Genomic DNA, 14,277 nt, shown 5'->3' with positions numbered 1-14,277 from the left:
CTCAACCTCTTTGTTATTCAGCTTCTTCTGTGCATATAGACTGGTTGGCCGCAATTTAGCCCATTTTTTCTATTTCTCTACATTAGCAAAGGGTCATGTTCAGTAGAGTCATTTATAACATTATGTAACCCCTCCCACTTTACCTAAAATATACACATCATTTGGGAGTAACTGCGTTTAAATCCATAAAATCACTGGACGTTATTGATGCAGAGGGCTGCGCTTCGGCTGTTTCGTTGCTACAAGAACCGCCATTTTGTTTGTGAAGTGCCAGGCGAGGGGAAAAAAAAAGGCAGACAGTGTGCTTGATGCCAATAATGGTTGCCAGTGGCACCGAGGTTGGCATCAGACCCTCTTTGTCTAGTTGCTGAATGCCTTTGATTCGTTGGTTGGCATCCGCATTGCAGTGGGCACACTGGAAAGTTTCTGACAATCCCTGAATGAAAGCTGCTTGCTTGTTTGCTGCAGCAAACCTTAGCTAATGTAAAACCCTTTCTTTCTTTTTTTACTTTTAGGGTTTTTTTTTTAATTTTTTAAGATTGGGACAGATTAAAGGCAAAAAAAAAAAAAAAAAAAAGAAAAAAAAGAAAGAAAGAAAGCTCTAAAGGGGCCTCCATTTTCCCAAAGATATTAAAGATGTCCAATGATTCCTGGGCAGGTGGTACCTCTTCCCCATATTGTCTTTGTTATTGCGTGTATGAAAGCAAAGCAAAGCAAAACAACACACAAAAAGCAGGCAAGCCTCGCACAGCACACCTTCCAGAGACACACGTGTGCTTCCTATAGGATTCGGGCTGTGCTAGGAGGAGGGTGTGGAGGACCAGCCAAATGGAGTGGTGTGCGGTGTGTTCATTAGGACTGACTCTTTCTTTCAGTCACATCACTACGTACCCTCCACTCCCACACTCCCAAAATGTATACCAACATGTTGAGAGGACCTCACTTTTCTTTCCAGTTAGTGTAAATGATTAAAAAAAAAAACTATGTATATGAGTAAACCTGAAGGAGGAAACTGTGTTTTTAAGGTCTGATATAAATCCGGCATCCCTGAATGTTTCAGTGCTGCATCAAAACCTGGCCAAATTCTCAGTGCACAGTTCTGCACACCAGGAAAGCCAACCAAAAGGCTGAAATAATTTTGGTTGAAGTTTCCTAGACAGTTAGCATTAATATTGCTTTCTAGTCAACCGCCATTCTCTGGTTAATTAATCAGAAGGATTAGCAGTTCTACCCAAAGCTCTGCACAGAAGGAAGTCTGGCCTATGGGAGGCCTGGCGTTGCCAGGCTGGGCCCTGCCTGAAGGGGAAAGGAAGCCGGGTGGGGTGAGGCAGTGGGACTGGGCTTTCTCAGAGGCAGTGCAGAGTTCTGAGGAAAGAGAGAGGTCGCAACGCACGAGACCTTTAGAGAGCTCAGGAGGTAGTCGCTGTTGTCATGAGTGTAACAGATTAGAGTTTGAAGGAAGTCAGCCTAACTGATTTTTGGACCGTACTTTGCACTCGTATTAAACATGTTTTGGAGGCTAGCGAGAGTTCAGGAACCTCATGGCTCCCGGCCGAGGGGCATTTGCCTTAGCCTCGTGGCTCCCTGAAAACTGCGATCCACTGTTAGAGGGCCACTGCCTTGTTTGATGGTTAAATGTTCATGAAAGTACACGTTGAAGTTTTGAAAACTACGACTTGTTTACAGGGGAGGTTGTAATCCTGCTTGTTTTTGAAACGGAACCCTTCCTGGTTGTCACATACCATCAGCAAGGAAGTGAATGCTAGGAATTATTTTCCTCCTTCAGCCCCTGACTTCTGGAATCCTTTGGGGGCAACAATTATTTCTTTATGAAAAGCTTAAGTAGATAATTGTTTGCGAGTTGACAGCGGGCTTTAACATTTTAATACATTCCACTTCGTTTGCAGGTATTTCCCATCACGGGGAACTGGAAGCTTTCACAGTGTGTTAAAATGAGGATGATCTGGGGTGTGCTGGCCCTGTGAAAGGCTAGAGAGCATGACGTCTGTAAGCACGTTTGATTAAGGGGAACACTGCTAAGTTTTCCTATCCCGCATCCTGTCCTTGACTGAACTCCTGAACTCTAGTGCTCATTTGTTTGCATTCTGGCTCGCACACAGTTCACCAGATAAAGAAGGGCTCTTATTGGCATGTCTGATGCCTAGGCTTAATGAGACCTTTGTGGGAACATATATTGTAAGATAAGATACTTAGCAGTTTTCTCACTGATAAGAAGAAAACATGGTCTGAGGGGCCAGCAGTTTGCTCTCTGTGCCATCATGTCCTTGCCATGAGATGGTATGGCCAGACAACTCAAGAGTTAAACTCTGAGGCCCCACATGCCATCTGGGGAGGCTTGGCATCTGTGTTCTGATATGGCAAACTAAGCTCTTGCATTGCTCTTAATATGATCTCACTTTTCAAAGGGGGGGGAGAGAGAGAGAGAGAGAGAGAGAGAGAGAGAGAGAGAGAGAGAGAGAGAGGAAGAGAGAGAGAGAGAAGAGAGGAGAGGGGGGAGAGAGAGGAGAGAGGAGAGGGAGAGAGAAGAGAGAAAGAGGTAGGCTCATTTGTACTACCAATTATGATTCTTGGATATTTAAAAACTATAATAACCCACTTTCTAGAGGCAGCAAAGGTTGGTAAATATCCCAGTGACAGTGTTAGGCACCCCTCCACACTTGTACTGTCCCTCCAGACACACAGCCCTACATATTTTGAGATAAAAATATTCATCTAGATAATAGATTTGGATTTGCAAATGTGGTACACCTTGCCTCCTGTGTGGCAAAAGAACTCCAAAGGTAAAAGAACTGAAATGATGTCTGTTATTCAGGAATAGTGGTAATTTGGGGGAAATGTGAATTGCTGTGACAGGGGACGATGGTTGGGCTTCCAAAAGGTGTCCCCCCCCCCCTCTACTCCCCCCTCGAACAGTGCAGTAGCTGCCTGGAGACTTGGAGCTGGGCGGGAGCCATTCAGGGAGCCCACTTATTGCCCCTGCTTTAGTTCTTTAAAGTTTCTAAAGTGGTTGTGGTACCTTGGCAGTATGTCTACAGATAAATGTAATATAGATTTGGTAGGATTTTTTAATTTACTTGTTTTTCCCTGAATTTGAGAGGAAACTGCCAAAAGGAAATCACAGTATTAATCCTCTATGAACTTTTTCCTTTTAAATTTGGCACCACAATTTGAAACAACAACCCAAGATATCTGACTTTCACTATGCTTGGTGGATGGAAAGCCTAGACCAGTGGGCTCCTTAAAGAACTCTTTTAGAGGACTCTGGCTCTTCCCACCTCTGCCAACTGGTTATAATTTAAGTATCTAAAGAGGGGGGGACCCATTGGGTAGCTGTGTCAGAATCTTCTGGAATTCCTAAAGTTGAGATGAGTTTTCATTTCTGTCATCCCAGTGGCTTACATGATAACTAACTATAATAAAAGGGCTAATGATTGCTTTTGTGTGAAGCTCAAGATTTGCAGAGGGTGGAAATAGCATTACATTCTCATTGAAATAGGAAATTCTTAAATGCCTGTGAATTATGGGTGAAGGCAAGGGAGATCCCTGGCTCTGAAAGTAGCTTTCGCCAGGGAGGGGGGCGGGGCGGGGCGGGGGAGAAGTTTCTCTGCAGTGTGTAAAAAAGAACAGCATTTGCTAGTTTGAGGTTGATGCAAGTCGAACTCGGGACTCTGAGGCGTTTTTCAGTGTCCGTGCTGTGGCAGAGCAAATGATTAGCCAGCATAAGTTTCAAAGCAAAGTTTTCTAACTCCCCCCCCCTCCATCCTTGTGGAGGAGGAATACTTTTAGAAATCTCAAGGACTGGTGGTTATGCGATCGGAAACTGGAGTTATTACAGCAGCACGCCTCAGTGCCAAGCATAGCAAGAGGGGAGCTTCCTCATAATCACGCTCACTTCTGTGGCAGCGTGGTATGTCTTCTCATGTTAAAGTGCATTCTTGGGCCCTTGAACTCCAATTATGTGATGTGGTTAATTTAACTGAATTCAGTTGTGAGGATTTGGCCTAGAGAACAGATCCTCAAACTGCAGAGAACTTGTGAAAACTAAGTGCGCAGTGAGGAGAGAGTCTGTGGGGTTAGCTTGTATTAGCCTGAGCATTACAGGATGTGAGGCTAATGGGACTTGAATGGTTGGGCTTTTTGGTTGTTATATTATTCAGAAAATTGGAAGAAATGGCTACCAATTAACCAACGAGGTGGAAAGACCTTGAGGCTGAATTGAAGGCCACACGTACCCCCTCAAAAAAAAATTTTTTTCCTGGAAATTTAAATGAAGTGATATTCTAAGATGGGAATGCAAACTATTCTTGTGCATAAATATATGGTTTGTAATAAAACACTTAGAGACACATATTTTCTCTGTTTATAATGATCGTTTATACAGGACAGCATTGATGAATCACAGACAAATTAAAGAACTCTGAATAAGGACTATATAATTGAAAATATGGGGTGATGGATGAAGTAATTTTACTAGCTGAGAGTTGCCTGGAGGTTGTATATTTTCAGAAATTTAAGTCAGTTCAGAGCATGTAGTAAGTTATGGCTGAAGCACAAATCAGTTGAAAATGGGATTTGTTTAAGTAAGTGCAAAAAAGAAAAAATCAGAATTGCTTTTGAAAAAAGATTATTTAACCCAAATATATGCAGTTTTAAAATTCTGGTTAGCTTCAAAATAGAAAATTCAATAAATAGTATCCAGTTGAATTTTAAAATACATAGATCTCCCACAGAATCACACAAAAGCATTTAACAAACATCTGTTAATATTGTGACATAAATATATATTCTGATGTTGAATGAAGCTGAATATTTTTTTTTTTCCAAAACTCGCTTGTTCAAAACTCCCATTGGGGAAAAAGAAATACATGGAGAAGTGAATTGCTGTTAACAGGAATGGTAGAGTTTAGAACACAAATCTAGTCATGAGCCCAGATGTTAAGAAAGTTATTTGAAAGAGGGCGAATTCTGTAATTCATGTGCGTAGGGGATTACATTCACGTCTATGTTAATAACACGAGGATGTCAATATGAAGTCTATACCCCTCTATTAGTGAATTCCAAAGTGTGAAAAATGTTCCTGCTTAGGACAACTTGTATTTTATTATTCTGACATCTGCAGTTTCTGGATGGATTACCTTAAATTTGCTATGCTATGTTAAAAGCCTTGTTTTATGAGGTCGGTCTCAGCGTCTGGCCTTGGTGTCAGGAACCCTGCTACGTGATGCAACTCGCCTTGTTAGGTTTAATTGACCAAAGCTGATGTGTTAAAACAATTCATTTGTGCTGTAACTTATGCCCTGGCTAAGTTGCTACCTGAGTCCTTTGACCTTGACTTGTCTGGGTCATGAAATGGCTGCAAGCTGTTTGACCTTTCTATTGTGTAGCAATGTCACTGTTTCCTCTTATTCTTTTATGGTAATAGCTGACAAAAAGCCCCAGCCCTGACTTTACACCCCAGTGGATTGGAGGCGTCCCTCTGCAGTAGCTCCGTCTTCTGTGTGACATGGTCTGGCTGGAGAAGTGAGTTTCTTTTGTTTGCGGACAGTGATGGGGACAGATTTGCAGCCCTCCTTGCTGTAGGAGGTGAGGGGTAGTGTTCTGGCTTGGGGAGGCTTTTGGAGTTCTTCTGGTGAGATTTTCAGTTTCCGTGTTTTATGATGATGCATATCACAATTTCCTTTCCCCCACTCTTCTGAGGTCAACTTTTCAGCTTTTTATATTTATGGCTTCCTTAATAATCACTTTTCAACATTTTCAGCTGTTACAATAAAAATATTTTATTGTCCTTATATAGGGTAAACATGGTAAATTCAGTTATGCTTTCGGTTACCAATGTGTAAGTCCTAAAACAATTGACTTTTAAACTTCACCCTATAAATTTTGGTCCATTTTTGGAAAAAGCTGTAGGCTCAACATGTACAAAAAATAAAAAAAATAAAAATGAGAGTAATGTTGCCACTTTATGTATTCCATCTCATTACATAATTTTAGAGGAAGCCTATTTTTTGTGACTTAAATAGCTAAATTTTATGACATAGTAGTGAACCATTAGTAAAATTGAAGTTTCATTTCTGTGGGGATTTTTGCCAGTATGAGAAATTAAATATTTATTTTAATGGATATAAAAATTGTGTTTTTTTTTCTATTCTCTATTAAGAGTTCATATGCAAAGGCAGAGAATTTTATATCTGTTCTCTTCTGCAGCAGTGAAATAATTTTATTTTTAAAATATTGGAAATGCCTTCTAAAATGTTAAAACAGATATTTTTATCCTACCAAATTTTTCTTTGCCAAATATGACATTGTAGTTCATGATTTTTCCTATATTTGCCAGATTAAATATTTAAAATCCAAGCTGTTCCATTTTATTTTTACATTATTAGAGGAAAAAAGGAAGTTTAAGTTAGAATGTGCATTTCCTGACTGGTATGTCGCATACTGTTTATACATGTGTGGGTACACTGACAGATGAGACACAATGTGGTGCAGGCAAGAGAACCTTGGGAAAAAGCGCTCCATTTTTCTATTCCCATTTAAAAAAAAAAACATCTGAAATGGCAGGTGAGAGGGTTTTTCTTCTTTCTCTTTCTCTTTCTTTGGTGGTGGTTGTTTTAAACTATGTCTCCCCCAGGAATGTTCCCAAGATCAAGGAATTTAACTGCTTTTCAGCATTAAATATATGGATAATCCAGCATCCTATAATCTCAGGAGAGAGGGTGCAGGAAATGCACTGAGTCAGATTTTAGTCAGTAGCCTCTGTTTCTCTCTCCTCCCCTCCAATAACCAATCTAGACTAGAAGATACCTCTCTTGCCCTTTTCTTATGCACTGGTGTCCTCAGTGGTAGTGCGGACGCGGAGCTGGGTTGGGATGTGGTTAGTGGGCTAATGGATCATGTGCAGTGGGGCTGTGGTACAAAAACAGCAACCAGCCCCTGAGGATTTAAAAAAATGTCTATGGCTTCTTCCAGAAGTCTGCCTGAGTTCTTCCATTGAAAGCAATTGAAATGGATCTCAGCTGTTGCGTTAAAGAGGTTAAGTTCCTGGACCATGGGTAATGGGTGCGTGCATGCGTACATGCTTGTGCTGCAGAGTTGGAGGGAAGTTAGAGAAACAAAGAGAGAGGTAGGGCTTACATCTTGCAGGGATTACATAAGAAGGAGGGCTCACTCGTAGATTGAGTAAATAGCGTGCAATTTAAAGTATTCTGTCATTCTCTGAATTTTGGATTGCTTTGGGAGTAGAGCCCATCTCCCTCCCTCCTGCCTTTTCGGTCTTTGTGGAGCATAGAAAGTAAGTGCACGAATCTGACATTTTGGGTTCTAGTCTTGGTTCTGCCCTTTATCAGCTTTGTGACCTTGGTCAAGTCACGTAAGCAGCCTACGTCACAGGGCTGTGTTGAGCTGTGTTAGGATCACATGAAATAATTAGGGTAAGTGAAAGCAATACTGTCAGTTCTAGCCATTGTTACTGTAAAGGGACATAACCTAATGTAGATGTCCAGAGAAACTACCCAATAATGAAGAGAAGGAGGGGTTGGGCATTAAGTAAGATCATCAATTAATTAGTTGTTATATATTTCAGATGATAAGACATTCCAGAGAGAAAATGAAAGTCCTGATCACAGTAATGTGTATAGATATTTGTTAGTGAATCCTCTGAATGTAGGCACGTAAAGTTAGCTAGTTGTATGTAGTTTGAAATTGATTTAAATTGGAATTACTGTGTAAATTTTAGCAATCCTTTATATCAGAATTACCAGGGAATTGATTTCTTGGTCAATCTAGGAGTATTTGAAAGGAAAAAAATAAAATAATTTTATTAATGGCACTCTGAGTAATTAACTCAACTTTTGTGTCGAATGAAGTGTATCCTAGCAAGTAACTCATTGCAATTCTCTATATTCCATTGTACTCCAGTAAAAGCACAAGACTTTTATTTAGCAAAAAATTAAATTGCCAACATTTGGGAGCGCTACACTTATGTTTTAGATTTAGTTGGACAGAAGTGATGATGATGTGGCTAGACTGGATTGTTCTTGAAGAGAGCAAGCTGCTGGTTTTTAGATCTAAGCCTGAACATGTCTTTATTTAAAAATGACCTCTGGTTGGGTTGAAATGCAAGATGTTTAATTAGTTACATGAATTGTTTTGATTTAATTGCCATTTAACTCTTCTTCCTTTTTTTTTTTTTTTAAGTCAGTCTTTCCCATTCGTCCTTTTTATGGCATTGAGAAAATTAATTAAATGATCTCTAGAGGAAAAAAGTTAATATTTCTTACTTACAGTGATTTCACTTTTACTGAGAACAACTGGAAGCAAAATGGGAAGTGGGCAAAACATTTACTTTTTCTTTCCAAACTAGATTTGGGATTAGCGTTGGACGTGAGTGGCTCTGGTTGGTTGGATCCATGTGGTCATGAAGCCACTGTGCGGGCTGGGTCCTTGGGGAACTAGTGATGGTGCTTGCTGTCCAGGCCAGTGGGTCTCCCCTCCCTCACTTTGCACAGCAGGTTTGGGAAGTGGACAGATTAGTCCATATCCTCAATCCCTACGAGGGAAATACTTAAAATCGCATGTCACATTGATGCAGTGCAAAAAACCCCAAAAATTCATACTCTTATATGAAGCCTTTTTATAATCACAGCCAAGGGGTTCTAGCCAGGAGTTAATAAGAAAAGTTACCTCACTGTTTGTTCATCAGTTAAAGGGTAACTAGGGTGTACAGAAAGCAGAATCAGAACATTGATTAGCTTGTTTAGATCCTGGCACATAATTTTTAATAATCTGTGTCATGCCTTTTCTTTTTGAGAATATACCTGGATTTTTAGTTCTGTTCATGCAATACACAAAAGTTAAAAAGCATGTATTTTAGTTCAGGAAACAAACTGCATGTGAAAATGTTAAAGATAGAAAAATGTATTGCTGTTAATGGTAGAAGGATTTGGTATTTTGTCTTTCTACTTCATTGGAAAAAGCTTTGTTTACACTCATAGTTTAAAGTTGATGTTGACGTAAAATGGCAATGCGTACATGGTTCTTAAATATTGGTTGTCTTTCAGAGCCTCCTGGACATGGTAACATATTTCTTTAAATTTCCTGATGGTGAAGCATTAATATTTTTGGATAAGACTAACAGTTATCATGTAACAGTATCTGTTCAGTCTCCAAATAAGGGAAAAGCTGCTTATAGTAATATGAGGATCACTGGTCTTACAATAATTAAATAGACTTGTTATACTACATTAATCTCTTTTGGAACATTTGGAATGACTTCTTAGTACTAACAAACACAGCATTAGGGCCTACAATTAATCTGCTTTTTGTATCCAACATTTGTATAATATAAAACATGTGTCTAGAGAAACATATTTCAGGTTTAAGATGAGTTCATAGGAGGACAAAAGGAAATTATATTGGACCATTAAGCAATATGATTCCAAGAACTGTTAAAATATGGAATTCATTTAGAGTCAGCATAGGTAGATGCATTGTTTTCAGTAAGTTTTTGTTTTTTGGTGGATACCATGTTTGGGCTCTCAGAATTACTTCTCCCCTGAGATCCAGGTTTTGTTCATGACCCACCAGGTACAGTATATGCAATATGACGTGGAAGCATTTTTAAAATCTAATAATACAGGAGGTTGTGTTAACACCTTGTGAGCTGGTGTTTCTTGGTACCTGCCATTGATACAGTTATTTATTAATCGTAGAGAACATGAAGGAGACCCCGTTTTAAAGTCTGCTTTGGTTTTGTCCAGCGTTTCATAGAGATGGTGTAAGTTAATGACAGACTGTGCATCCACTAAGCAAGCAGCATGTAACAGATTTGTTGAAGGGACTTCTGAGTTAGGATTATGTTTACATCTTCTGTTGTGGAAGCCCCACGAGGCATACTTTCCTCCTCAATGTGGGCTCTTTATTGCGGTTGATGGGAATCCAGTCTTAGGTGTTCCAGTTACAGGAAAAATATTTTGCGAAGGATGAAGGATTAGTTCAATTTTAGGACAGATTGCGTGCGTATGCACAGAGTTCTAGGGAAATGCAGAGATTATTGAGTGGTTTGCATCCATTTTAGACCATGTGCCTGGGACCAGGGAACACATTGTCGGGGAAAAACACGATGTAGCAACAATATTAGATCATGCAAATGAGACTACTGAATAGTAATAGTTATGGGCAATATTTTGGAAAACACTGATTAGTGACAGTTTTATTACAGCAAATGTATGTATCAAGTCCCCAGATTTCATTGTAATGCACTGAAAACAGATGTCAAAGTGTCCCAAACAGAATTTCATGCTTAATCTACATATTGCATGGAAAGTACAAACAAACCATTTAGAATTCTGTTATTTAATCCTTTTTAGAAGGAATGAAAATATACAATTTAGATTAACTCCATTCTTTCTTTTAATTTCAGTTTTTGTTTTCTAGGGGCGGATGATACATTATTATTATTATTTTTTTTGTTTCCTATATTCTTAAGATGCTTATGGGAGAAGATATATCTACATATGGACATGGTTTTAGTTAATGTACTTTGAACTGTAAGTTTCTGAACATAAGGTCTTTGCATTAAAAAAGAAGAAAAATTAGGCTCTAAATTATTTAGTGGCCCGGTAATGGAATTACCTTCTTCTGTTCCTTTGTTTACTGATGTAGAATGTCACTCTGTGACACATAGTGATTGAAGCAGCATGCTGAGGGAGAAGAAAAGAAAATTAGGTAGCCTGACTACTGTTTGCATGTACCTGGGAGCTTTAGGGCCTCTCAGTGACTCAGTTTCTTTATCTGTCAAGTGAGGAAATTGGCTTGAGGACTTCTCCTGTCCCTCTGAGTTCTGGCATCCTAGGAATTTGGCCTCTAGTTACCTTGGCTGAAGGGCATTGCCCTTCAGATTAAGCAATATTTAATGAAGCTTAGCATACTCTTATTAAATATGGGATTTTAATACATTTGTTTATGAAAGAGAAATAGAAAATGTGTAACTTGACTCTTGAGTAACACTCTCAAGTTGCTCAATTCAGAGTCCAATAGTCAGATCGTTTGGTTCAATCTAGATAAAAAGCTTTCTTTTTTAAGAAAGAGGTCTTTAACTCATATAATTTTAGAGCTGGGTGAATCCCTAGAGACCTTCTCACTATGCAGCTGTGGGTACTGAGTCTCAGAGAGGCCCAAAGACACTTTGGTTGCTTGTGTTCGTTTTATTGCTACAGGGGCATAAATAAGGAGAGAGAGAGAGAGAGAGAGAGAGAGAGAGAGAGAGAGAGAGAGAGAGAGAGAGAGAGAGAGAGAGAGAGATTATTTTACATAGTAGCAAGCAAATTTTTTTTTAAAGGAATATAGAAGAAGCCCTAGTGGGTTTGGCCCAATGTGTAGAACTTCTGCCCCCGGACTGAAGGGTCACAGGTTCAATTCCAATCAAGGGCATGACCAGGGCCAGGTCTTGAGCCTGCAACCAATCAATGTGTCTCTCTCCCACTGATGTTTCTCTCACTCTCTGTCTCTCCTCTTCCCTTCCACTTTCTCTAAAATGGAAAAATATCATCAGCTGAGGATTTAAAAAGAAAGGAATATAGAGTAAAATCATGATTAAAAGTCTGGTATTATCATCTGTAACTTACTGAGATCAATTGATTCATGAGTCCAATTTTTTTCTTCTGTACCTTTTCATAGTCTTTTCTATTGAAGTCAATCTGCAGCCATGGTCTTCATAAAAATGACTCCTTTCTCTTCTATTTTCAGTGGATGGAAAGTACTATTTAAGTATGGTCAACTAATATGGACTTGGTGGTGGTTGGAAACAGAAAGGATCCATTAAAAATATTCCTGCCAGACTTCAATAACATTGTAGGTCGTGTTTGAGATTGGCTGTAAGAAAAACCATTTTTGAGCGTTAGTTATTGGAAAAAAATATGGAGCTGGTTATGAGGAGCTGGTTGAAGTTTTGCTTCCTGGATTTTTGTAATTTTCATATTAGTTTAATAATTACTATATCTCAATTTTCCTTTGTGTGGTATATACCTCTCATCTTAATTTTAAACAATTGTTTTTTAAAGTTTAAAACAATCATCCATGTACCTTATTTTATTTAAGAGATGTTTTAAAATTTTTAAGAATTCTTTTCTTAGCTTAATTTTTAGAAACCAAAACATTAAATTCACAAAGGGAATTCAGTTCCAAAAGGAAACTTTACATGAATCCTTTTACAAAGGTAAGAATTCTTATATAACACTAAAGATCTATCTGTAAATTATGCTTTAACAATGTATTTATGTATATCAAGGCATACCTGAATACAGCAGTGATTAAGTTAAGGCAGAGATATTGGTAGTAATGGGAAAAGTTTAATATCAGCTACTTTTAGTAGCTAATTTCCAGTTTGATAGTTTATGTTTGGGAAAACTTGAAAGCATATGAAATGGCACGATTGTAGATGGAAAAATAGATGAATAAAAGATGGGTATTGTGCAAATTCATGACCCCCAAATCAATGGAAGTGTTATGGGGCATTCCATAAAGTAGATAATAAGTATTTGATAAATAAATCACTATAAATTATTTAAATTGACTGGAGAACATTAGGGGCAAATCAGATGAGTGTTATTAAGAATAATACAAGGGAAAATCTGTTTTGTTTTTGTATCTCCACTAGTATAAAAAATGTCATTTTCCCCTCATATATACTTTAAATTTTAAGAACGAGTAAAATAAAAGCATATGAAATGTGACATCCATATTAGCAATTGAGCTTATTCTGGAATCAAGCTGTAGGTTCAAATGTTTGTTTACCTATTGTTCACTGTATAAGCGGGTCATTTCATTATATTTTCTAAGATTTAGTTTTCTGAGCTCTGGAGTGGGCACTGTCTGTACTCGGCAGTTGTGAGGATGAGATGAGAAAGTGCTTTTGAGGTGCCTTACACTGTGCCTGTCATATTGTAGGTACTCCGTAAAGCGTTTGCAATTATCGATACTGCTATGACTTTTAAATCCGTAATCAGTACATTGTAGGCAGTGAGCACGTAATTGTACATTGAATGAATGCTCACCACCTGTGCTGAAGATTCTGGAAGACTTGATCTCCCTTTTTTGGGGGGCAGGACATTGTTAGGGAAAATACTCTGCCAAAAGTGGGAAAAAATATTAATATAGAAAAATCTAAAATACAGTATTGTAGTTGCTGTGTAATGTTTCATATTGAACCTTAAAGAGGTGAGTGGTATAGAACCACAGCAAATCATAATGCTCATTTCAGTATTTCTGGGTGACTTAAGGAATAGCATTTTCTGGGAGCATAAAGACATGCTGGATTCCTGTGTACATCTCTTCTTGGAATGCAATATACTTTATTTCTGTCCATTTTTTTATAAGGTCTTTCATTTGGGTTATAAAGCAATTCCAGACATAAACATAATCGGAAACAAAAGAAAACGTATCCATTACTGTTGCCTAGCAGGGAATACTTGAGGGAATGGTATTTATGCAGGAAACCGAGACTTTAAAATTCCAAATCTTTTCATGAGCTTGAATCGTGATATATATTATTTCTCCTTTATGTCTCCAATAGTACTTAATTAAAGTCCACAAAAAGTTTGGAAGAGATAACAGAGTATTTTCTGTAAGATTATTCTCTGAAGAACAATTTTGACTGTTTAGTCTTGTTTATTAAAAATGTTAGAAAATTTAAAAACTCACTTTATTGGTGATATACTTCAAGTGCCTAAAAAATTTTGGCAACTTTTCCTCAATAGTCACTGAATAATAACAACTTTTATCTTATTATTCATTTTGTCAGTCACTAGTGTTCTCCAAAGTGCCTGTGTGTATACACAGACATATGTTATATTAATTTTTTATATTTGTATCTGATTGCCATGGTTCCACATACATCATGTAGTCAAGGAAGTAGAAATAAGAATTTATTGAAACATGTCTTTCAAGGGAAATACATAACGCTTGGGATAAAGGTGGAAAATGGTTGAGAAATGCATTTATTGAGTAGAAGCTCTGTACTGAGCACTTTTAATATTTTAAGGAGTTAGGGAGAAAATAGTGAGAGTATAGATGGCCTCTTCCAAAAAATTTGCAAGTAGAAAACAGAGGTTAAGGGCCACTTGCTAGTGTTTATGACAAAGGAAAATGCAAAAGGTAGTGGAACAATATACAACTAACTCACTCACAGTCTCACCAACTACTATACATAGTTAGATTTGCTGAGCTCTCCGGGAGCAGACCCTGAGGGACTGTAAGGGA

The 14,277-nt window shown here is 38.2% G+C and overlaps 1 protein-coding gene across 15 annotated transcripts in view; it reads left to right on the top strand.

Moving 5' to 3' along the window:
• Positions 1 to 14,277, top strand: part of NFIB (nuclear factor I B) — a 226,534-nt gene that overhangs the window by 10,246 nt on the left and 202,011 nt on the right. The gene's annotated exons all lie outside the window — the stretch shown is intronic.

This window comes from Myotis myotis, unplaced genomic scaffold (assembly GCF_014108235.1).
Source record: "Myotis myotis isolate mMyoMyo1 unplaced genomic scaffold, mMyoMyo1.p scaffold_m19_p_12, whole genome shotgun sequence".
NCBI lineage: Eukaryota > Metazoa > Chordata > Mammalia > Chiroptera > Vespertilionidae > Myotis > Myotis myotis.
This window is presented reverse-complemented; position numbering and strand designations above follow the sequence as displayed.